The following is a 25,856-nucleotide window of genomic DNA, read 5'->3' as shown; positions in this document are numbered from 1 at the left end:
AATTCTTCTTGCATGACCTACATCCAATGTATCTTACTGGGCTTCTTAAGCTCACAAGTGCATATTCATCACAAGAAGCATCTACCTCTGAAACATTAGCCAAATGAGCCTGGGGCTGCATGATGTGCTGCATGTCTAGCAGCCTTTTAGTGTGTTGAGGTAAGGGAGCATCCATTTTACTTTCCTTGGGAGTCTGTAATAACCAACTTGGGACTGTTTTGGCTGCATTCACATCAGCCCTTTCTTCCTGTATTGCATGTTCCACTTTGAGAGGCAAACCATCATCAAAACCCTACTGTTCAGGAGCATATGGTGTAGCACTAGCTCGCTGTAATAAATCTGTCCAGCCATTTTCAGCATGCTCAATTGTATAAGCTTAATAACCATGGAAAATGTGTGGAAGGCATGCCATGTGTTTTTGGAGATTCGTAAACTATTTCAGATGCAAAACTTTGGCATATGTATTTTGGTGATTTGAATTTTACTAATTTGTTACGTTTGTGGAAATATAATATGGTGTTTTCATTCAGTATCTACTCTTGAGGCACTTGGAAAACACATTTGTGAAGGTTGCATGTTGGGTAAAATGCAACGTGCTTCATTTCCAAAAGATGGTTCATTGAGAGTTGTTTGCAAATTGTAGCTTGGATATAGTGATGTTTATGGTCCAATGCAAACATCTTTTGGCAACTACTTGTACTTTGTGACTTGCATTAATAACTACTCTAGGCATCTATGGATATATGGTTTAAAAGCAAAGTCGTGTTTTGTTGCTTTAAGTAGTTTGTTAGAATGACTGAAAATTTGTTAGGACTGGATTGGTTTGAGCCTATGATTGAGAAGCAAATGCTATGGTGATATTTGTATTGAACCACAAGTTTATGCGTGTTGAGTTTCACAAGAGATCCAAACGTTCTCTTGAAGTACTCAGAAACAAGTTTTGCTTATAATTTTTTGATGCTTGGTCACTTAAGCACATGCGCATTAGCCTTGAGACAGATCTTCATTAGTGATGAGTATCGTGCAAATGCATTGTCCTCCACTGTTGCAGGAATAAAATGTGTTGAATGTGTAGAAGATGCCTCATTTTGAGGTAATGCATGTCAGATTGATGCCATGGTGTAGCCAGTGATGCATTTGCTGAGACTTGTGGACAACATGCAACCATGTATTGAAAAAGTCTATGAGGCTATGGACAGAATGATTGAGAAGTTGCATACTTTCTTTCCTTTTGATAATTATGATGAGGATTGTGAGATGACACAAATGTACGAGGAGTTACGTACATATGTGTCACACGGTGGAACAACTACTATTCTCCTCTACATGTAGCTGCATTTGTGTTGGATCGTGAGTTTCAAGAGAGTCATCAAAATAGGGATAATGGTATTGTAGTTGGTTGGATGACAGTCTTAAGGAAGATGGTCCCCAACTCTAATGACAGATGTAAAATTAGAGACAGTCTTGTAAGGTATAGATCTCGTTGTGGCATATATAGTAGCAAGGATGCACAGGATGACATGCGTAGAGTTGGGCTTGCCTTATGGTGGGAGGACTATGGAGCCGAGGGGCCTAAGTTTGCAGGCATTGGCTATCCGTACTTTGAGTTTTGTTGTGAGCTCCTCTTGTTTGGAGTAGCTATGGAGCTCTTATTCACATATTGCTTCAAAGAAGCGGAATAGTTTAGGTGTGCAAAAGAAAAATGACTTGGTATTTGTGAGTGTCAATTTGCATGTGTTGGGAAAGAGTGTGATTGCACCTATAGACCCATTTGTGGTATGGGAGAAAGAACAGGAAGACAAGCAGGTGCAGCAAGTTGAGCATGCCTAACAAGGAGATCCCCATGAGGATGATTATGTTATACATGAGATGGAGCATTCTTCTTCTAATTGATGATTAGGATATAGATTTGTAGTTCTTAGTTCCTAATCATTTGAGTCTTGGCATTACTTAGTTTGTGTTGTTTCCACTTCCTTATAGTCTTTAGTGACTACTTTGAGCAGCGAGTACTCATAGCTGAGTGTCACTTCTAGTCATTATTGTTTCTTGTATTTGTTCAGAGTTTCAACTTCTCATGCTAAAGTCACCATTTGGCATTGGCACTTTCACACTTCAATTTGATTGTGATTATTTGAGTATTCATTGTTTATTTAATAATTGTTAAGTTTCAGCTTTCAAATCCTTGGAATTTTTTATTTTGTGTTTTATGTGATATGTATGATTTTAAGAAGGTTCTTAGTTAAGGTATCATATTTGTTTAGTTTCATGATAAAGTGTCTCAATTATATCTAGAAAATATATAACTATTAGGTCTTTGTGCTAGTCTCTCATCCCTCATCCCCCGTCTCCTAGTTCCCTCATCCCCTTGTCCCGCCCCTCCTCATCCCTGTCCCGGTCCCCGGTCCCCGGTCCTTGGTGGCTATGGTATTTGATCATCGTGGTTTATGTTGATGACATGTTGCTTACTAGTCTTAATGAGACACATATTGCAAAATTTAAGGTTGAGTTAGAATTCAACTCTTAACATGTCGGATTTGGGCATATTGTATCATTATTTGGGCATTTGGTTTAAGTAGTGTGATAGAGGTATTGCTTTGTGTCAAACAAAGCATGTTGAGATATTATTGCAGAGATTTGGTCTTAAAGATTGCAAGCCTATTGCTACTCCTATGGAGACAGGTTTGAAGTTGAGCCTTAATGATGCTAGAGATAGTTTTGATATCTTTCTCTATCAATAGATTGTTGGATGCTTACTTTATGTATGCATTATAAGGCTTGACATTCAGTTTTTAGTATTATATATGAGCAAGTTTATGCATAGCCCAAGCACTAAGCATTGGCAGGCAGGGCACAACTCTATGATTGGCTCCTTTTAACTGTGCATATTGGTATTGCGTAGATTGCAGAGGCGATATTGATGGGTCAAGGTATTTTCATATTATATCTCACTATGGCGAAGGTACCTTTGGAGCTTGTTGGTAGCTTCCCTCATACCTTCCACGAAGGGAGTAATCTACATGGTCCCATGGTACAATAACTTCATTGTTGATATCTTTGAGCTTCACAACAGAATCCCTCGGTATTTGGTCACCTTGCTTTTTCTTAGACTTGTAGTAGTCAAGTACCGACAGTTAGTAGAGGATTTTGGGTGCCTCTTTGACACGGTTAACCTCCTTTCTTTTGCTAATGCCATGATGGCCACAAGGGTATTGAAAGTATAAGTGGCAGTGGAAGATACCAAGAAAATATTGAAGTTTCTAGAGATTGAGGCTCGCACAGGCACACCTTTAGACAATAGGTCATTGTGACAAGGTAGCCTGGTGAGTGCTTGCAATGTCATGGCTTTGGATGCCAAGATGTGAAGTGTACTAGCTTTGATGTGAGGGCGACTCAACAAGTGGCTATGTAGGTGGACGATGAGGGTTTCCAGACAAGGGTTCAACGATGCTAGAGGGCAAGGCGACAATATGAACTGTGAGACAGGTCCTTGCCAGAGGGCCACCCATTTGCCTTCCCACAAACCAAAACCCTTCCCCCTATAGAGAAACCAAGTCATTCAACAGATTTTCCCTCCATTCCTAGTTTTGATTTTCAGAGACTTTAGTAAGCAACACTCTAGACAGTCTATGCCTATATATATAACACAGACTTCATTATATCCGTCCCACATTCATTCCTTTCAACATTCTGTCACTCTCTTCCTCTCCACTGTTGCTCATACCCCACTCGGAGGACATTGCACTTTGTGGTCTTCATCTCTCCCTAGACAAGGCGCTTTGTCTTCCACACCTTCTAGCCTGCAATTTGGGTTGCAGATTCTCAATCTCCACCTGGTGACTATCTATACTATTTGGCATCAGAATGCATCTCCGTTTTGGGCTGTAGATTCTCTTCCTCTACCTAACAACCATCTCCACCATCTGGCATCAGATTGTACTTGCGTTTTGGGCTGTAGATTCTCTTCCTCCACTTGGCAACCATCTCCACCATTCGGCATTAGATTGTACCTGCGCTTCTCATTGTAGATTCTCTTCCTCCATGTGGTGACCATCATCTCTATTTGGCATCAGTAGGCACTTGCATTTTTATTGCCATATTGTCTCTCTACCTAGTGATAATACTCTCCACTTGGTGTCAGCCTCCCAAGCTATGTTTCATAGTTTGACACATCCTTGGCATTGGCGATGGCTTTGGCAGGCACCTGCTACCTCAGATACTTGTGTTTTTGCAGCTCTTGGTTCATCAAGGGCTGGATTGCCTCATCTAGCAGACCATCCTATTGATCCTCATGTTTTGGAGTACGCATTCGTAGTTGGTGATCTTCCTCGACTCGGATGGTATCTGAGGATTGCGTTCCTCTGCTCCCTTGGCAGCTGTCCTTCACCTTGAGCATACATCTTTGACATCCTACTACTGGAGGTCTGCGTTTCACTTCCTTTATTATGCTGATTCCCTACAAATGCTGCTGTTTGATTTAGACAGGACAATGCAGTTATCTTTAGAGATTTAGCTCCATTGTATTAGCTTTGTTCACTTAGCATGATTCAATGCTTTATCGTCATCATCTTTTGTGTTTTGTGAGTTTCTCTTCTCTCTTAGTGTTTGCCATAGATACTGTGTTTCCCCGCAACAACCCTACCGTCTCTCTAGTTTGCTTTCACAGTAGTCATTTCTTGACATGGTACCAGAGTGTATCTCATTTCTTGACGTGGTATAAGATCTAGAGGATTCTTAGAGTGTCACAAAGATTCTCTACATTAGGGAAGGCAAAGACAAGTTGCGGGAACAGCAACATCTTTTGATCACCCCCCCATTTCTGTTGCATCATTGGGAGTTATCTTCTTCTCCCTCCTACTGTCCCTTTTACAAGCTGACACTTAGGTGCTATGGCTTCTCTTGATAGATAGTCCACTGGGTGCTCCTATTGCAGCAAGGATGGTCATACCATAGAAGATTGTCGATTTCAATCTTTGCTCTCCACACCACCGAAGCGTGTGCATCTACCATTGGGCACTCTTTGTGCCATATCCCCCTTTTGGGCCACAGAGATTGTCTTGCATTGGCTATCAAAGTATTACGCTCCCCATGCAATAAGATGCATCTGATGTACAATAGTCCTTATGAACAAAAGGAGGACCATCAGGTGCCATGACCTCTTGGAGACCGCCGCAATGTGCTACGAAGGTTTTCCTTGCCTATTTTTATGTCCAATGGCTTCTACGACCATGGCTTATGGTTCTTTCTTGACATAGTATAAGATCAAGGGGTTCTCAGAGAGACTTAAAGATTCTCTGCATTCGAGAAGGCAAAGACATGTTGCGGGAGTGGCAACATCTTGTAATTACCCCCTCAGTTCGGCTGCATCATCGGGAGTTATGTTCTTTTGCCTCCCACCTTCCCTTTTATAGGTTGACACGCTGGTGCTATGGTTTCTCTTGACGGACAGTCCATTCAGTGCTTCTATTGTGGCATGAATGTCATACAACGAAAGATTGTCAATTTTAACCTATGCTCCCTACACCGACGCCAAGTGATGGAGGAGGAGCCAGGCTGCAAAAACGCAAGTCCCAATAGTCCCTGTGATAGAGGAGTGATGAAATCATTGATGCTCGATGATGTAGACTATCGCCAGAGGCTAGGATGCTGATGCCAAGCTGGAGATGATGATGCTAGGCAAGGAGAAGATCTCCACACTGAAAAATGCAAGTGAAGGTGGAGCTTGATAGAAAAGGATGCTAACACAATGCAGATGATGGTGATGTTGCCAGGTGGAAGATGCTCCAAATGCAAAACTTGATGATGGAATAGGGCACTTGAAGCAGAAGAGGAAGGGTGAAGGCGGCCACCACGAGCCACAAACCGCAATGTCCTCTTGAAGGGGTGTGAGGGTGTAAAGAAAAATACCCTAACACAGAAACATAAACAGAAACCGTACGACAAAGCACAGATTGATAAAAAGAACACAGTTAGGGTTAGGGTTAGAGTAACTCAGGACAATGAACACAGTAAATAAATAAAATGATATGACTACTAATAATACGATGCTCATGCAGCAAACGCACTATGCAGTGAATGAATACTGAACCTTGAACTCCTGTATCTCTAGGATTAGGGCAGGGGTAATGAGCTGGAGAGAGTGTCGTACTCCGAACGGATCCCGAATTGCAGCAAGGTAGCCTCCGGATGTCGAACACTAGCAAACGCAACAGTGAGAAGCTGGATTTGATGAGATAGCAGTGAGGAGAGAGAAATACTAAAAACGGAGCCTGCAGGAGAGAGAAAGACTGAAAACGGAGGTAGGACAGCTTGTAGGAGAGAGAAATACTAAAAACACAGGCAGGACAGTCTGCAGGAGAGAGAAAGACTGCAGGGACTGCAGACAGGAGAGAGAAAACTATCAGGGCGGCAGCTGGAGTCTGCAAACGCAGCAGTTTGCTGGCGTGGCAGGCTACACGACAGCAGTGCAGATGAACAGTAGTCAATCGCTAGGCAGAAACAGCAGCAATCAGCATGTGGAGGGCTGAAAACAGGCGCTAGACTGTAGGGAACAGTGATGGACAGCAAGGGCTGAGATGTCCTCGGTGACCAGGGTGTGGGCAGCAAGCTGGTAACACCTGAAACCTGCAAAAAAGAGATTGTAAAAGAGTGCAGGGCTGGCTGCCTTAGAAAATTAGGGTTCTAGATCCTCTCCCACTTAACTTTCTCGATCCGCTCCCCGTTTTAGGGTTTTGGCTAAAATAAGCCTAAAATAAGCAAGTTTTGGGGCTGTTTAAGTGGCTAAGTGCATTTCTTAGCACAACACCCCCTCTCAGGCCCAAAATAGGGTGAGAAAAGTAGGCCAGCCTAAATTTTGATTTACCCCAAGGCATCCCACCCCAAAGCAGCCAAGGCATCGGACAAAAGGTGCACGTCGGCTGCCGAGTAGCCTACCAAGACTGCAGAGGCAATGGATATCTTACCAAGGGAGCCCAAGTGATCACTCCAGAGAGGTCAGGGCATCGGACCAAGGGTGCTCATCGGCTGCCCAAGGGCCTACCGAGGCCTACAAAGGCGGATGGAATCAACAATGGACTTGTTTGTTTTTTTTTTGTTTTTTTTTTGAAAAGTGTTTTGAAAATACATAAGTAATATAGGGGCAGCGGCCGATTAAGTGACAGATAGGAAAAGATAAAGAGAGTTTTAAACCCAAGTTATTCACAAAACTAGTAAGCCAATCCCAGATGACCAGATAGGTAAGCTTACCACTTCGGATCAAACACGGCCAATAGCCACGCCTCTTGATCCTACTGTCCACTTGTCGAAGGATACCCTAGGACAGCCCTTCGATGCACACACCTATCGTTCTGTTGTAGGAAAACTTCTTTGGTTAATTCACACTAGGCCAGATTTAGCTTACTTAATTAGCATACTCAGTCAGTATTTCACAGCACCTAGGATGTCACATTGGATTGCATATCTTCGTGTGTTGCGTTATTTGGAGTGTACTTTTTCTTATGGCTTGACATATGGTTCCGGTTTATGTTTGCAGGGGTACACTAATTCTGATTGGGCAGGAGAACTTTTATTTTCGCTCCTACCTTCCTTACTTTCTTCTTTTCCAGTGAGACGCCACCCCTAGGAAGACAAGGCATCGGCCCCGAGTCTGACTCATCCCCAGGAACCTACCAGGCCTTCGCAAGGCGATGATCAACTACTTAAACATTTTTCTTTCTAACAGGCCGAGAGCTAAAAAATGCCTCATACGGGATCTTCTGAGGAAGAGCCGCAGTCGGGCACCAGTTGAGAATATACATCGAAGTGTTAACAACCTTGACCTAAAGGCTCTCAGGAAGCTCTGCTGCGAACAGTATAGAGTGTGCCATTTCCATGACTGTGCGGTTCCTACGCTCTACGACTCCATTTTGAGAGGGGGAGTTGGTAGAGGTGAGCTGGCGAGAAATGCCATGCTTCTGTAGAAACTTGAAAAACTCGTGGGAGATAAACTCACCACCGCTATCACTCCTTATGCACCCGACACGACGACCAGTCTGGTTATGAACCAGCAGCACCCAAGCAGAAAAATATGTGAAAGCATCTGACTAATGCTTGAGAAAGTACTCGACTGTGACGAGTGGGCCTCTGCAATAACCTCGTCGGGAGGCAACTCATAGATGTGGACGAGACTCGCATCTGATGTCTCTATGGAGACGATACGGGCCTCTGCAGACTAGTCAAACAAGCCCTCTGGAGTTGAGAACGTTGTCGACTGAGATGACTGTGTGGTGGCAGTGTGAGTCTGACCTTTAAACTGCCCCTTGCCATCACCCTGCCTCCCGTGCTAGGGGTTGCTCGACTGAGGGGCGGGGGTCTGAGACTTAGGTTTCGGTGTTGTGCCTCGTACCTTTGATCGACACTCGTCGTCAAAATGGCCAGCCTTTTGACAATGTTGACAATACCTATTCTTTTTAGGTACATTCTGCCACTGAGGTTTGAGTTGTGACGGGGAGTTTCCTTGAGAATCCCCAGATTGATTTAGCTTTTGAGTTTGATTTTGATTTTGAGTGGAGGTTTGGTTTGGTTTGCCCTTTTTCTTGTTGCCCTTTCTGAGAATGAGCAAGAAGAGCCCCCTCTGAAGAGGAATTCATATGAAATTGATCGAACAACCATGCGTAACGCAACAACTGACACTCAAATTCATAGAATGTAGGCATGGTAGGCTTTGAAACTATTCCTTCCACAAAATTGAAGTATTTCTTGGGGAGTTTATTTAGGAACAATGTGATCGTCAGAGGACTTGGGAGCCCCCGTAGTGGAGAATTCAGCGAGGAGACGCCGATACTCAGCCAACTTGACTTTCAAGTCATCCCGGTCAGTGATTTTGAAAAGCCGAAGATCATGGTTAAGATTAATACGACGGGTCCTATCTCGAGCCCCATAGCGGTTAGTTAAGCGTGCCCATCGCTCTGACGCTAAGTCAAAATGTTGAAGCTGTGAATGAAACTCTGGCAATAAGCCCTGCATCAGCTCGACAATAGCGGAGGCATTCCTAGCCTTCCATGAGCGGACGACCTCGTATGGAACAAATGCGGGATCGGGTTGGGGTTCCAACCCCTGCACTAGATCCCATAGGTTTTGTGAATCAATGACATGTCTCATCAAATTCGACTAAGTAGTAAAGTTTGACCCGTTAAAACGAGTCTTGTCATTAAATGCATTCTTGGCAGAAGATGAGCTAGAACCATGAGGTGTCGGGTGGGTGGAGTAAGATGATGGTGGGAAAGATGGTGGAGGTGAGAGTGTTTGACAAGAGTAAGAAGGAGGAGGAAGAGGTGGGTAGGCAGAAGTAGGCAGTGAGTGTCCAATGAGTGCCAATTGATGTGGAGGCACTGGAACATGAATGTTTCCATAAGGTGCCGGTGTAGGTGGAGGCACTGGGACATAGTAGCCTTGTTCAAAGTAAGGCTGGGACACAGTATTATGACTAGAAGGTCCACTAGGCAATGCCATGGAGGCAAACTGTGGAGGCAATTGATCCATACTCGGGAGAGACTGAGTGGGATACCCAGGCTGCAATGATCCCGAAAGTGTGTATGAGGTAGGTGGAACACTACCCGGCTGAGGGAAGGATAAGGTCCTAAAGGATGTGTCTATGTTTCCATAACCCCCCAGTGTGATGTGCGGTGCGACATGAGGTGTTTGAAATGGAAATGTAAATGGTGTAAATGAAAGTGGTGAAGCAGCGGAAGAATGTGGTGGGATGGGTGGGTTTTGAAAGTGAGGTGTATGAGGTGCAGATTCTTTTTGTTCATTTTTATCATTTAAAGACTGAAAATGAAACTGTAAAGATGATGATACACCATGTAATGAAGTGAAAGGAACACCAAATTCATTCTGATTATGTGAAGTAGACGGAAAAGAAGGAAGGACAGAAGAAGAGTTACCTGGCTTTTTCTTACAATCCCCGCGACGTGTGTTAACATACAAGAGTTGGTCCTCTAGAGGACATTTTCTGTAGTCAACAGACTGGACTCTTTCTTCCACATGATCTCTACCAGTATATTGCAAAACAGAAGAGGTAAAAGAAGAAGGCACAAAAGACGAATCAAAAGTACCTTGCACCGGAGAGGACGAAAGAGTCTGAAAAACTGGAACATACTCCGGATCTTGCTCTCCAAGAGGGGGGCCCATCCCTGATGGAGGTCTCGACGGCCCTGCAACATCATCAGACTTACGCGCAACATCTGAAGAGTGAAATCCATGCATACCTTCATTTAGAAGCTTTTCTTGAAGGGCAATCCTTCGGTCGAGCTCCTCAATTTTCTTTTGTCGATAGGCTATGATCAATTTATATTCCTCAGAGGTCAGCTTGCCTATCTTTTCTTCCATGTACTCAGATGTTTCTCCCACCATGTTGGAACTTTGTGGAGCAAGCTGATTGTCCCACTCTCGCTCGGTTCTCGGCATAGGCTGATCTGGAGACTGAATCGGTGTTGATATGTTCGAAGTCATTTGAACCTATTGTTGTTCTTGCTTCTTGCGAAGAGCTTTCAGATCAAAGGCCTAGGTTTCTCAAAGAGTACCAGGCTCTGATACCATGTAAAGAAAAATACCCTAACACAGAAACATAAACAGAAACCATACGACAAAGCACAGACTGATAAAAAGAACACAATTAGGGTTAGGGTTAGAGTAACTCAGAGACAATGAACACAATGAATAAATGAAATGATATGATTACTAATAATATAATGCTCATGCAGCAAACACACTATGTAGTGAATGAATACTGAACCTCGAACTCCTGTATCTCTAGGATTAGGGCAAGGGTAATGAGCTGGAGAGTGTGTCGTACTCCGAACGGATCCCGAATCATAGCAAGGCAGCCTCCAGATGTCGAACACCAGCAAACGCAGTAGTGAGAAGCTGGATCTGATGTAGACAGCAATGAGGAGAGAGAAAGACTAAAAACGGAGCCTGCAGGAGAGAAAAACTAAAAACGTAGGTAGGACAGCTTGCAGGAGAGAGAAAGACTAAAAACGGAGCCTACAGGAGAGAGGAAGACTGAAAACGCAGGCAGGACAGCCTGTAGGAGAGAGAAAGACTAAAAACGCAGGCAGGACAGCCTGCAGGAGAGAGAAAGACTGCAGCGACTGCAGACATGAGAGAGAAAACTGTCAGGGCTGCAGCTGGAGCCTGCAAATGCAGCAGTTTGCTGGCGTGGCAGGCTGTACGACAGCAGTGCAGATGAACAGCAGTCAGTCGCCAGGCAGAAACAGCAGCAATCAGCATGTGGAAGGCTGGAAACAGGCCCCAGACTGTAGGAAACAATAATGGACATCAAGGGCTGAGATGTCCTCGGTGACCGGGGTGTGGGCAGCAAGCTGGTAACATCTGAAACTTGCAAAAACGAGATTGTAAAAGAGTGGAGGGCTGGCTGCCAATTTATAGAAATTTAGGGTTCTAGATCCTCTCCCACTTAACTTTCTCGATCCGCTCCCGTTTTAGGGTTTTGGCTAAAATAAGCCTAAAATAAGCAAGTTTTGGGGCTGTTTAAGTGGCTAAGTGCATTTCTTAGCACAACAGAGGGCAATGGAAGGGACTGGTAAGAGAAGGGAAGTGGTGCTGGTGACGGAAGAAGGGCAAGAATGACTGAAGAGAGAGAGGTAGTAATGAATGAAGTGATTGTCTATTTATAGCTCAAGCTATTATCAAGCTCGAACTTGATGACAGCAACATTCATCATGTTGATGATTGTGAAACCTCTCAAGCAGTAGGCGCCCGCTGAAAAAATGATCAAAATGGGGACACGGCCCTTTTTGGGGTTGTTAGTGCGAAACCCTAAATGAAGTGTATAAAATGAAAAAGTGGTTTCTCAACACCACTCCCTCCTCTACTTAGATTCAAGAGGCCGCATCTGGGACTTGTTTAACCTCTATTCCATTGGAGCCCTAGACGCCAGTAGTGTTTCCTTCATCTCTCGATGTTTCGTAGGCCATGATCCATGAGCTTGTTCATTTTCTCTCTCTCTTTGAGGGGGGTTTCATGGGGGATTTGAAGGGCGCTCATAGTTCTCCTTTAGAGGGGGATTCCATTCTTTTAGCTTTAGAGGGGTCCCTATTCAACTTGTGGTTCTTCACACATCCTTTACGCTCTTGGAGTGGTTGACATCTCCATCCATCTCTATTATGGGCATGGCAAGTGCTCTTCGAGAGTGAGGAAATTGCTCTCATAACTTACAAGAGAAGAACATGAAAGACAATTAAACTAAAACTTGATTGTGAGATAACTCAATTACAAGAGAGAACTCGATTACAAGAGAATGCTCACAAGAGCATGGCTTGATTATGAGACAAGACTCCATACAAGAAAAGACTAGAACAAGACAAGAATTGGAAGAGGACTTGTCTTGCAAGGGTCTCACAATTGGTATTAGCTAGATTGAAGGGCTTATAGCCTATGACCCCTATTTACACTATAGCCTAGGGAGGTTAAGGGAAACGCATGTCGCTACAAGAGGATGCTAAATGGCACGTCGACACATGTCATGACATATATACTGGCATGGTATGTTGACATTAGTGATGACATAATCGATGATGTAGATATCTTTTGGAATGTTCTAGATTCTCTAGAAACTTCATGGAACTAGGGGTTCTCCCAGCTTGCATACGAAAGAAGGGTTGTCCTTGCTTGAGCGCTTGTTACATTACCCTCCTAGCATAGAGTTCCACAAGGGATGGTGGTGTACTTTTAAATAGACCTTGGTTTGGTTGGGTGCTGAAAATGAACTTCACGAACCTTAATAGGAGCTCTTTGAATATGTGAAGTTGGTTCCCATGTTCATTCACTTGCATCATAGCCCTTCCAATGAATAAGATATTGTAATCTGTCTCTTGAAATTGTCGAATCTAAGATTTTGTCTACTTCATATTCTTGGTACCTTCAATTACGATTGGAGGCAATGGCTTTTGTATTCTTCCAAGGATATTGGATGTATAACATTACTCAAAAACCGAAGTATGGAATATAGGATGGATTTTCATGGATGGGGGAATCTGGAGACAATCGGTGATTGGATTTATCTTAAAGGGCCCAAGTCATTGATAATCTAGTTTTTGGGAGGGGTGAGGAGTGTTAGCAGTCAGCTCCCCTGCCACGTCAGCAATGCTATGTGGCAGTTTTGCCACGTGGCAGCAGTTGGACTGCCCACCGACTGCAGTCGGCTGTTGACCTGCCTATTTTGGCATTTTTACGAGGCATTCTTTTCAGCCTTTTAAAGGCTGAGTTTGCAGCATTTTTGATTACTTGTATCTTACAGATTACAGCTTGGTGGTGACAGAGACAGCACTCGGGCTGAGAGAGATCGAGGTCCTCAAGGTAGAGACATATGCAGATATCCTCTTTGCACCGTGTATAATTCTGCATTCTTATACAACATTCTTCACTACAGATTTTTTGCGTTTCATTGTCTCTCTCTCTCTCTCTCTCTCTCTCTCTCCGTTCACTCTTTGTCACGGTCATTCAGTTCCGCATTGCTTCACTCTGACATGGTATCAGAGCATTGAAGGATTTTGGACCTATCTGAAGATGAGTTTTCAGCGCGACACAAGGCTGCGTTTTCAACGTTCAAGTGTGAGCAGGTGGGCTGTGCATTAGAACAAGGCTGAGGCGAGCGTGGGCATGTGAGAAAAGAGAAGATTTGCTGAAGTTGCTACTGTTTTTCTGCTGTTAGAGAAGAAAGAAGGCTGTGTTTTTTGCCTTCAAGTGCAGATTTTACATTTTCATCGCCTCTGGTGGTTGAAGAAGGTTCATGCATCGGAGACAAGAGCCCTAGCAGGCTGCATTTTCACAGTTAGAGGGGGTTTCTTTTGCATTTGTGCAAGCATTGCAGGTGAAGATGTCTACAAAGATTGACTTGGAGCTCCATGCGATCATGGACCGGAAGGTGCCTGTTCTACTGGCTCTTCCATCAGATCAGAAGCTTGATGGCGACAATTACCGTATTTGGCATGTGATGATGTTGGCCATATTGGAGTTTTATGATTTGGCGGAGCTTGTGATGGAGGAGATCAACCGGCCCTGGATGAGAGATGAGTCCAAACTCTCTTCTAGTGCTTATGCCGAGTTAACCAAAGCCTAGTCTCATTGGGACAAACCGAATGCCAGGATTCATTCTTTTCTTTTTTTGTCTTGTACAACAGCCGTGATAGCCCATATAGAGCACTTGATGGTGACTCGGCAAATATGACTGGAGCTTGACCAGATGTATAACCAGATGACGCTTATGAAGAGGATTTCTTTGGAGGTGCAGATGCGGACCTTGTCCGTAAATAAGTCTTCTTTGCTTTGGGAACACATCAAAAAGCTTCGGCAACTTTGGATGAAGGTTCAAAATGCGGGGAAGCCCATTTCCTCTAAAGACATGGCGATCATCTTATTGTCCTAGTTGTTGCTACGATTCAGTGCTTTCTATTCCGCTCTTATTGCTTAAGGGCAGAAGTCGACTCTTCGCTGGGAAGAGTTGGTTCTTATGGTCTTGGACCAAGAGGAACAACTGAAGGGACATAATGCTTCCAAATTGGAGGCATTGGTTGGTGAAGCCCCTCAAAAGAAGGGGAAGGACCAAAAGAAGAAGAAGGAGGACAACAAATCCAAGAATGACAAAGAGAAAGAATCGACATGCCATATTTGTGGTAAGACCGGCCATTGGAAGAAGGATTGCCTCGACAAGGACACCAAGAAGAAGGACACGAAGGATTCTGGAGCGGTGGTTGTACCCTCATCAGCTGCTTTTGCTGTGAGAAGAAGGTAGGATCGAAGCTCAGTATAGAAACTCAATAGACAGTGTAAGAGTGAAGCATGACACCCAATGCAATAGACTGAAGAGTGTCAATTGAAAGTACAAGGTACAAACCTTAAATCTTAGGGTTGTAGGGGGTGTTCACACCTGAACACGATAAGTGCCTGTAAATGTGTGTCATATGCATATACAAAATAATACCATAAGTCTGGGGGAAAAAACCTCTCCTACTGAGAGTAAAAAGTGCCCCAATGTCCTACTGATCATTGGCACTCCTATGTGAGCGTAGGCGTAAGTGAGGCGTGACTGAAATACCCAACAAACCCCCCTGGAGTGAAGAGTGATGAAGAGTACAAGGATCATTTGCCACTAAAGGAGATCAAATTTAAAGAATTGCGAAATGCTTCAAATTTTTCATGAGGAAGAGCTTTGGTGAAGATGTCTGCCACATTACTGGTGATAGGACAATAGACAAGGCCGATATCATCTACATGTAGCCTCTCTCTGACAAAGTGATAACGTATCTCAATGTGTTTCGTGTGTGCATGAAACATTGGGTTCCGTGCCATTGCAATGGCACTCTGACTGTCAATGAACAAAAGAGTAGGCCCCGTAACAGATACATCCAGATCAGCTAGTAAGTGTCTAATCCATACGCATTCAAATATGGTAGTGAAAGCTGCCTTGTATTCAGCTTCACATGACGATGTGGCAACAGTGGACCATTTCTTGCTAAGCCAAGATATGCAAGACGAGCCAAGAAAGAAACAATTGCCACTAGTGGAGTGACGTGAATCATAATCACTAGCCCAATGAGAATCACTATAAGCATGTAACTGTAGTGGTCCCCCCTTGGCATAAAGCAATCCAAGAGATCTAGTACCCTGCAAATAACGGAAGACACGCTTAACAGCTTGCCAATGTGACATGCGTGGCTGATGCATATATCTGCTAAGGGCTGAAACTCCAAACTAAATGTCCGGCCTAGTGTTGCATAAGTAAATAAGACAACCAATTGTTGGAGCATATGTGTGTATATCAAACAAATCACTATCATCATATAATGTCAGCTTTAGTCCAGGTTCCATTTGTGTACAGATTGGCTTGCAATCTTGTAAGCCAAACTTCTCAAGAAGTTTACCAATGTATCTTGATTGTGATAACCCAATACCTCTAGCATCATGTATGAACTAAATGCCCAAGTAATAATGCAAAGACCCGAAGTTTGACATGTCAAAAGTTTGCTGCAAATTTTGTTTAAATGCTGAAATTTGATCAGTATGTGTCCCTGTAAGCAAGAGATCATCAACATAAACACAAATGATCAGCATGGATCCCCCCTCTTTACATACGTAAAGGGTAGACTCAGATGAGCTGTTTATGAACCCTTGGTTAAGCAAGAAAGCATCTATCTTTGCATACCAAGCTCTAGGAGCTTGTGTCAAACCATATAAGGCTTTTTTCAGCTTGCAAACCAAATGTTCCAAGCCCTCAACTGCAAAACCAATGGGCTGCTGTACATATACTTCCTCATGAAGTTCCCCATGTAAAAATGTAGTTTTAATATCCAACTGATGCACAGTCCATCCATAATGAGCAGCCAAAGCAACCAAAGACGTGATGGTCGTCATGCGGGAAGTAGGAGCAAATGTCTCCTCGTAGTCAATGCCTTTCTTCTGTGCATAGCCTTTAGATACAAGCCTTGCCTTGTATTTGTCAATGGATCCATCTGCATTCCGTTTCAGCTTGTAGACCCATTTTGTTTCAATGGCTTTCTTCCCAAATGGCAGAGACACCAAATCCCATGTTTGATTCTTAGTGATAGAATCCAATTCAGCTTGCATTGCTGCCATCCAATGCACACTTTGTTGTGCATCCTCAAAACATTCAGGCTCATCATCAAGGGTGCTTGTTGCCATAACAAACTCCATGGTATGTGCAGTATCATGCATACGAGCTTGCCTTCTAGTACGACCAGCCATGAGTGCATCTAGATGACTATCTTTCATAGTCTGTAAATACCATCTAGGCATTTGTTTTGCCTCTTGACTGTACATAAGCTCTTGCTGAATTTCAATTTCAGCACTTTGCTGAGTATTCAGATCAGCCAATTGCTGATTTTCTACATTTTCCAAAGGAGCAGCTGACTGAACATTGAGTTCACTTGCTGAAACTCCAGCTGAATCACCAAATGTAATGGACAGTAGCCCTTCACATACATCAGGGGCAGCTTAATGTGTCTAAACCAACCAGGGACAATTTTGATTTTTCATCAAATAGTACATCCCTACTGACAAACACCTTTTTAGAAACAGGATCATAGAGTCTGTAGCCTTTGCCCTGTTAGACTTCAAGCTCATCTATCTATCTTTAGTTATGACAGTACCCGACACTTGTGATGTCCAGCTGTACCACACTATGCGGACATTGAATAAATCGGTGTTTTAGGACTTAGCAGTCTTTGGTGTGAATGGTCCTTGAGACCTTAGGTTGTACTATTCACTTTAGTTATGTGTGAGAATGGATAATGGAAGTGAGTAAGAGCACACTGCTCTACACTGTTACTCCAACTCTCTGTCTTTGGCTCTGTCTCTGACTTTGAACATGCTATTAGAGCACCCATGATTGGGCTTTGTGAAGTGAAGCATTGGGGAGTGAAGACACAGGTTCTTGAAGTGAAGAGGGCTTACTGCCATTGACTATCATTGTCTGTGCAACAAGGTATGCATTTTGATCAGACGGAGTCTATGCTTCATGTTAGTGTTTGAGGCTTCTGTGGGAGCTTTGGGGAGCACCCTTGAGCACATCCAAGTGCTCATCTTTATCATCATCATCAACATATGCTGCTGCCATCAGATCACTAACTGCAACCTGGCTGTTGCTCTAAAAGCAACATCATGGGGAAACAAAAAACGATGCATTTTCCCCAAAATACATCCTTCGCACAAGTGCTCAGGAGGTCTCTCCAGTAGAGGTAATCCATCTAGCATCTGCGTACGCTGCAAGAGCATCAAGCTACCAAATTTTACATGCCCCATCCTAGCATGCCATAACTCTGCCTGTATCATAGCAGGAGTAAGAGTGGATGCCAAGTACGCTGAGTGATCAACTAAAAGAGCATCCAACTTGTATAATCCATGACATAAAGTGCCTGTCAAGACTAAAGTCATGTATTCTTTGTCTCTCAGCATGCATCTGTCATCATCAAATATGACCTGCAATCCACAACATGCCAAAGAAGAAATAGAGAGCAGATTCTTCTTTATGCTTGATACGAACAAAGCATCCTGTAGGCGGAGAATAGAGCCTTCAATGGCTGTGAGCACACAATCTCCCCAATACCTCTAACAGGGTATGATGCATTGTTGGCACATTGTACAGATTTAGCAACTGGAGGTACACCAACAAAAGCAAATAAATCTCTGCGAGATGTAATATGCCTCGAAGCACCACTGTCAAAAACCCAAGTGCCTGCATCCTCAGTAGAGCTAAATGCTCGATTAGCCCAAGAAGTGCCATAACTGCATGTGTAAAAGCAATAGTCCTTGTCTGCAACAAAGGACACGGACTCGGTATAAGTGGAAGGAGCATCAAAAACAGACATTCGTGACTCCTCCTTGGCAATGTGCTTTCTGCGCTCAATAATGTAGTGTCCTGATTTCTTGCAATAATGGCATTTGCTCTTTTTGACTTGTGTGCTCCCTTGTTTTTTACTTGCTTGTGATATACCAGAAGTCCCAGAACTTTGCGGAGCATTCTTCACTTGGTTGCTTTTGCCCTTCTGTCTAGCCATAAAAGCCTGCTTAGAGGCTATAGCATCCACACCACTATTTCTTCTTGTTTGCTCCTCCTCTAGAAGCAAATTGATTAACTGAAGAAAAGTAATTGGCTATACGGCAATCCTCATGGTGAGGTTTAAGGCCGTATGAAAAGCCAAGTACAAAGGAGGTAACGAGTTCAAAGTGGTAGATATCATCTATGCATCCGAATAGTACTCATTAACATTCATGAGTTGCTCACGCAAGTCCTGAATTTTATTCAAATGATCGTGAATAGAATCACCCTCATCCATTTTCAATGTCTCTAGCTCGTTCTTTAAGAAAGAGATGCGAGTCTCATTCTTGCTTGCAAACATCTGCTCCAAAGTTAGCAAGCTTCTCATGAAGAAGCTACTGAACGAATGTGGGGGACAATTGATCGTTGAATTGCCAATGCAATCAGTGACAAAGCCTGTGCATCCCGTGTATCCCATGCTTTTTGAGCTGCTGTTCTTTGGGAAAGTGGCTGAAGTGGAGCAGGCTGAGGTGCCCGTTGTGTACGTCCTCCTGGAGGAGTAGCTGGAGCCACAACTCCAAGTCTAGCTTCTTCTCCACTGACATAATCCCAAAGATTTTGGGCCACAAGTACATTCTTCATCATGAAGGACCAAAGTGAATAGTTATTTCCATCCAATCTGTCCTCCTTGGATACATAGGTGAAGACATCTCCTCCCTGATTTGCCATGATTATCAATTACCAAAAAAGACAAAAGAGCAATGTCGAGGATGGACCAAACTAGAAATTCGAAAATTCCTAGAAATTGCAGGAAGTAACTTTCTGCAATTAGTGTACAAAGGTGCACTCTATCAAAACTGTCTATAATGCATGCAATCCAAGATGTAACCAGTGTTCAGCAACATTGTACCAGCAAAATCCCCAAAATTTCTTGCTTCAGATTTGTTCAAAACAGTGTTTCAGTGACTGTAACTGCAGTACGTATGCCAATGTCCTCAAAAAACATAAAAGCCCCAAAATTTTTGATGAATGTGTCCAAGAAGTTGCATCCAATTGTTACCAGACATGTTTCTTGAATTCTGTGCCTGCTGTGTAGGAACCCCTCCTTCCAGAAATTTATTCTAGAATAAAAGGATAATTTTTTAAAAAAAGAATACATTTGTGATGACGGGCTGTCGCTGACGACAGGCGGGTACAGGCGGTGCTTCAGACGGGCTGAGCTGGTGACTGTTGACGCGTGTAGCGACTGCCGTGTGGCACAAAGGACGTGATTGATGGGATGTCTGGCAGGGCACGGTAGGCATAGGGACGTAAGGCTGCACTCAGCAGGCGCAGGCAGCGCTGCTGGCGGGTGTGGGACAAGGCGGCAGAGCCCAGGTAGAAGGATGTAGGCAAGGGCTGCGTAGACAGGCTGGGTTGTTGCAGGTGGAGCTGGCGCTGGTGAACTTGGCGCAGCTGTGGCAGACCTGTTGGACAGGGGGCACTATTGATGAGCTGTTGCAGGATATGGGCAGCACTGGCCATCTTCCACTAAATAGAGCTGCATTGAGCAGGGAGCTCCCACCAGCTGAGCGGAGCTGAGCTGAACGAAACGTGGGCTTCAGCTGAACAGAGCCAGTGCTGCTTTGATACTGAATGTGAGAAGACGGCAGGATCGAAGCTCAACACAGAACCTCAGTAGACAATGTGAGAGTGAAGCATGACACCCAATGCAATAGACTGAAGAGTGTCAATTAAAAGTACAAGGTACAACCCTTAAACCTTAGGGTTGTAGCCGGGACACCCGAACACGATAAGTGCCCGTAAATGTGTGTCATAAGCACATACAAAATAATACCATAAGTCTGGGGGAAAAAACCTCTCTTACCGAGAGTAAAAAGTGCCCCAATGTCCTATTGATCACTGACATTCTAATGTGAGCGTAGGCGTAAGTGAGGCGTGAGTGAAATACCCAACATTTTCTACACTTAGCGGTCATTGAGGACCCCACACCAAAGATTTCTGATGCTACGATGATAGCTCCACCAGGCTCGAGAGTGGATCGTGGACAGTGGTGCCTCACGGCAATGACTCCTTCTACTTATGATAGGGTCGACTAGGGCTTCTTGGAAGGTACCATGGCACGATTGGGTTTTCCCTAGGAGTGGACTAGTGGGATATTTGCCCTGTACAGTTTAGCCACTAGTCGGTACTCGTAGGAGGCAAGAGGTTAGCCCTATACTCATAGGAGTGGACCAGTGGGATATTTGCCCTGTAGAGGTTAGCCACTAGTCGGATACTCATAGGAGGCAAGAGGGGGGAGGAGTTTCACTTGTAGAGGTTAGTCTGGCAGGGCTGCCCTCTAGTCCCCTACCTCTTTCTACTCTTTGCTAAGGCAATGTCCTACTTTCTCTGCTTGAGGGTGAGCGGCGAGCATGGCCTCAGGCTTCCAATGAGAGAGAAGGCTGAGCTGGTGGATTTTGAGTATGCAAATGACACGATCCTTTATGTGGAGAATGATGAGGTGATGCTGGAAAGGGTGACTAGCACTGGAGGTATTCTGCATAGCTGTGGGGTTGAGAATAAACTGGTGAAAGTCCATTGGGTTTCTTATAGATCCAGAGTCTAGCAGTGAGTGGAGCATCCACTTGGGTTTCAAATAGATGAGTAGGGGATAGATGGTTCGTTACCTTGGTTTCGAGGTGGGTCTCATTGACATTACCCAAGCCTAGTAGTTTCTCCTAGTACTTGACTCCATCAAAAGGAAGTTGACCTATTGGAGCATGATCGACCTCTTCCTAGCCGGCATGGAATGCTTTTTGTTGGTGTTTGGAGGATTTGGGTAGGGTAATTTGTGTTGATGTGAGCATTTGTGAAGATCCATCTCAAGGTTGGCCTTGACTCCTTGTCGAGTGGCTTGCACTCTTGAAGGCCTCTTGTAGAAGGATCTTCCATGTCTGCCTGCTTGGCATGAGCCCACGAGCCACTAGCTTGCCCAAGAGGGCTAGACTTTGGTACTCTAGGTCAATGATCCCCAACCCCTCTCAGAGCGATGCCCGAAAATAGTTCCCTATGCCACTTGGGTATGGGAGTCGTTAGACCCATCCAAACCATCCCAAAGAAAATTCGGCATGAGGCGGCGAAGCTAAGCCACACAATGCGTAGGGCTTGCATAAGGCCTTGATTTAGAGGCCTCTAACTTGTCAGGAGGAGATAGATTGGCAGTCGGTGGTTTGGAAGGCCTAGGTTCAAGATCGTGATAGGATCTAGATTTGTGAGCGCCCTCATGTCTAGTGGGCTTGTATTGTTATAGTGCGGAGGGAGGTTTACAGGTTGGTTGATCGGACGATCTTACAATAGGCATGTGGTTGCCAATGCAGTGATCCCTCAAGCTTGGTTGGACCCTCCCATTCGGGAGTTGATGCTGCTTGGTGAGCTGTGGGCAGCTTGGTTCTTAGTAGCAGACATCCCCTTACGAGTTGCAAGTTGAGCGGGTGGTGCCCCCCATGAGGTATTGTTGATGGTCTAGACCACCGGAAGCCTTCGACAAAGGTCACTAAGAGGAGGAGCTACTAGCTTTACCTTGGAGGAGGATCCGAGTCATCAGACTCTAGGGGAAGACTTGGTTGTTGGACCCCTATGTGCCTTGGAGTGAGTTCCAGGAATGGTGCCTATGGATTTGTGAGAGCTAGCCCCTTGATGAGGTGGAGTGCAACCCCAAAGGCTGGCCACTGTGGTTTCCAAGGGTAGGGAAGAGCGCATGGATTGGGCACCCTCGCATTGCAGGCATTTGGTAGAACACAACATTATTGAGGCAATTGAGGCTTTTCGTCGGACCTTTTGGCGATGCTTGTAGGACAGCTGGAGGCTGCAGAGGCTGCCTTATTTCCTATGGCTACTGGCAGATGGAGGCTTGGTAGTTGGGAGTTGGTTGGCTCAGACGCAGTAGGAGATGGAGTCTGCAACCAAGCGCTGTCCACACTGCAGTGCTTCGAAACCCCAAAGCATTGCCTCTGGTCTTGTGAGGCAGCACAGTTGGAGTGGAGCATGTGGCATTCTTCATTGTGTGGCGCCTAGCCTGGGTTTTATATCATGGTGGGCCATTTATTGGCAGGTAGTTAGCTAGGGTCGAGACCTATTGTATGAGGTGGAGATTCATGATAACATTCTTTTTATTAAGGCAATTTCCTATGCTGTGGTCGGTTTGGAGACATTGCCCATCCGGCAAGTAGTAGAACTGATAGCTGAGTGGCTGGAGGTATGGGAGATTGTTGGGAGCGTCACAGTTTGGCACATCTAGAAGGCACCTTGTTAGTTGGTTTTGGCCGGTGAGTGTTTGTCCACATATGAGACTTTGGTAGAGCTCTAGACTTGGATCATCCACTCCCTCTGTGGCCAGTGGGATCAGGTGCAGGGTGACTCTTGAGCTCGTGAGTAGCTCTGACACCACTTCTCACATACCTGGGGTGGCCATGATCTGTTCTTCATGATGCAGGCAGGCAACCCCAGGTGGGGCTACTCTCCTCCTCCTTGGCTTCTATCTCGCATTCCCCCGAGTCCACCTTGAGAGGCTTGTATATGTAATCCCAGCTTGACTTTGTATCAGCTCCAGCCAGGCTGTTGAGCACATGTACTTTGTTGTAAAGTCTTCTGAGTAATATAATTAGCCACTTTTTGCTTGGGAATTTTTTTTAATCTGATGATCATGTTAATCTTTTGCTTCTGTTGTGTGCTATTCTGACTGGGTATCAGATGTTCAAGTCTCTGTGCTTGTGTTTGATGCTACAATGGTTGCACTCTAAGGCTCAAGGCCGCTACTGTGTGTGGCTGCTTACATTTCTACATGTGACAGGGTGCTTTGCTGTGTGTTGACTGACCCTAGACAAAGTGCATCATTGCATTTGTGCTTGATGTTGCAGTGGTTGTGCTCTAATGCTCAAGGCTGCTACTTATGTGGCTGCTTGCGTTTCTTGGTGTGATGGGGTGCATACTGTGTGTTTGACTGACCCTGGACAGAGTGCTTTGCTGCGTTCTGATAATTTTGCATCTGTTTGTTGGTACAGCTGTCAGTGTGTTTATGTTTATTGCTGCGTTTTTTGACCCTCCCTTTGTATGCTGCCTTGGATGTTGTCTTTGCATTGATTGATTCATGCTAAATTTCCCATGATTGCTGCCATAGTTGTTTGTAGGTCAAATGTGGGCTGATATGGCTACTGGTATGTGTTTCTTTGCAGGTGTGCTCCCTGGTGGTTGGCTGCCACTTCTCACAGGTATGGTTACAGCTTCCGATTCTATCTGTTCTGAGTGTGAGGCCATAACAGATTTCAGAAAAGTGAATTGAGGGTGTGCAGGTGCAGTGAAGAATAGGATGAGCCAAGAAGAAGACAAGTAAAGGCAGGCAGGAAACTATGTATTTTTCTTGAGGAAAGCATTAAGAACTATGTTAAAAGGAATGAAAAATATCTACTGATTGAGAGTGTATGGGATTAAGAGGGGAACATGCCCTCACAGTTTGACTTCTTTGCTTCAAAAAACAAGCAGAAGAAAGATAGTGTCTCATGCATTTCAAGATTATGATGGCTCTTTAATCCTTGACGATGCTGGTACTCAATACCCATCACCTTTTGCAGATTCATCTCCTAGCAAGTATGCTGGCTACAAGGAGAGCCTGTGGTCATTCCTGGGAACTATCGACAGCACTCTTCCTAAGGAGGCAGCTCTTTGCTTGATAAGTCCTTGGCTGGAGGAGGTCAAATTTGTGATATTGAGGATGGCCAGGGGTTCCAAAACCTTAATGGCTCTCCTATTGAGTCTTATTAGTCACAATGGGATGCCATTGGCAGTGTTCTTTTGTCTTTCGAAATGATTAGGTGGGATGGTCCAACATCCCACCAATGGTCAATAGGGGTCTTATGAAGGTTATTCCTAAGAGTCCAGAAAGGAGAAAGGCCAGCCAATGGCATTTACTATGCACAATCCATGTTACAAAGTTTTAGTCAAGCTCTTGCTTTGAGAAGCAAGCATATCCTCCCTCAAATAGTGCAGAGGCAGTCATACGGGTTCATTGCTGGTCCAAAAGTACATGATGCTATTTTCAATCTTGTGCTGGCTCTTGATTGTGCCCTCTCAATTGGCTAAAAGTTTATGGCAGCCAAATTATGGACAAGGCATATGATAATGCGAGTTGGGATTTTATCAAGGAAGTTTTTGTATGGTTTGGCTTTGGACCCATCTTCTAAAGGCAGTTGATGCATGTCCACTACTGCTACGGTGAAGGTTCGATGAATGGTACTCTCTCTTCTGGACTTCACCTTAGCAGAAGGGCTGCACACTTTCCCCTCTCTTGTTTGTCCTGATCACAGACCCTCTACTGGGGCACTAGAAAGAGGTGTTTGAAGTTGTACTCCCAATTTAAAGATCTCTCTCTCCTTGACGGTGATGCCTTTGTGGGACAAACATTTGCTGACAACAGTGCTAATATCCTGAGGAGGAAGCTTCTCCTGATGTGTTGACAAAGGGATATGATGGGTGTGCCCAACTCTTTGGCTCTGTGGTGAGCCAACACAAAATTGAGGTATTGCTAGGCAATGAGAAATAGAGGAGATTTCCCGGTTTGAAAGGTTTGTTTCAATCTTATCCAGGAGGGCTAGGTATTTACCTAAGGTGCCTACTTGGAGTCAATCTCTTGAGGTCTCAGAGATTTCAATGGCTCAATTACAAGAGAGAACTCGATTACAAGAGAATGCTCACAAGAGCATGGCTTGATTATGAGACAAGACTCCATACAAGAAAAGACTAGAACAAGACAAGAATTGGAAGAGGACTTGTCTTGCAAGGGTCTCACAATTGGTATTAGCTAGATTGAAGGGCTTATAGCCTATGACCCCTATTTACACTATAGCCTAGGGAGGTTAAGGGAAACGCATGTCGCTACAAGAGGATGCTAAATGGCACGTCGACACATGTCATGACATATATACTGGCATGGTATGTTGACATTAGTGATGACATAATCGATGATGTAGATATCTTTTGGAATGTTCTAGATTCTCTAGAAACTTCATGGAACTAGGGGTTCTCCCAGCTTGCATACGAAAGAAGGGTTGTCCTTGCTTGAGCGCTTGTTACATTACCCTCCTAGCATAGAGTTCCACAAGGGATGGTGGTGTACTTTTAAATAGACCTTGGTTTGGTTGGGTGCTGAAAATGAACTTCACGAACCTTAAGAGGAGCTCTTTGAATATGTGAAGTTGGTTCCCATGTTCATTCACTTGCATCATAGCCCTTCCAATGAATAAGATATTGTAATCTGTCTCTTGAAATT

The 25,856-nt window shown here is 44.4% G+C and overlaps 1 protein-coding gene across 1 annotated transcript in view; it reads left to right on the top strand.

Annotated features, from left to right (window-relative positions):
* LOC148034880 (pentatricopeptide repeat-containing protein At2g13600-like) overlaps positions 1–24,246 on the top strand; it is a 40,966-nt gene extending 16,720 nt beyond the window's left edge. The window contains exons 3-4 of the transcript XR_015691124.1: positions 23,767–23,802; positions 24,163–24,246. The gene's annotated coding sequence lies outside the window, so the exon portion shown is untranslated. The remainder of the gene's footprint in view (positions 1–23,766; positions 23,803–24,162) is intronic.
* Positions 24,247–25,856: the final 1,610 nt, after the last annotated feature.

The sequence above is a fragment of the Lygodium microphyllum genome, chromosome 6 (genome assembly GCF_053477565.2).
Source record: "Lygodium microphyllum isolate KBCC chromosome 6, Lygodium_microphyllum_v1.1.10, whole genome shotgun sequence".
Taxonomy (NCBI): domain Eukaryota; kingdom Viridiplantae; phylum Streptophyta; class Polypodiopsida; order Schizaeales; family Lygodiaceae; genus Lygodium; species Lygodium microphyllum.
The sequence above is the reverse complement of the archived record's forward strand: the minus strand, read 5'-3'. Positions and strand labels throughout refer to the sequence as shown.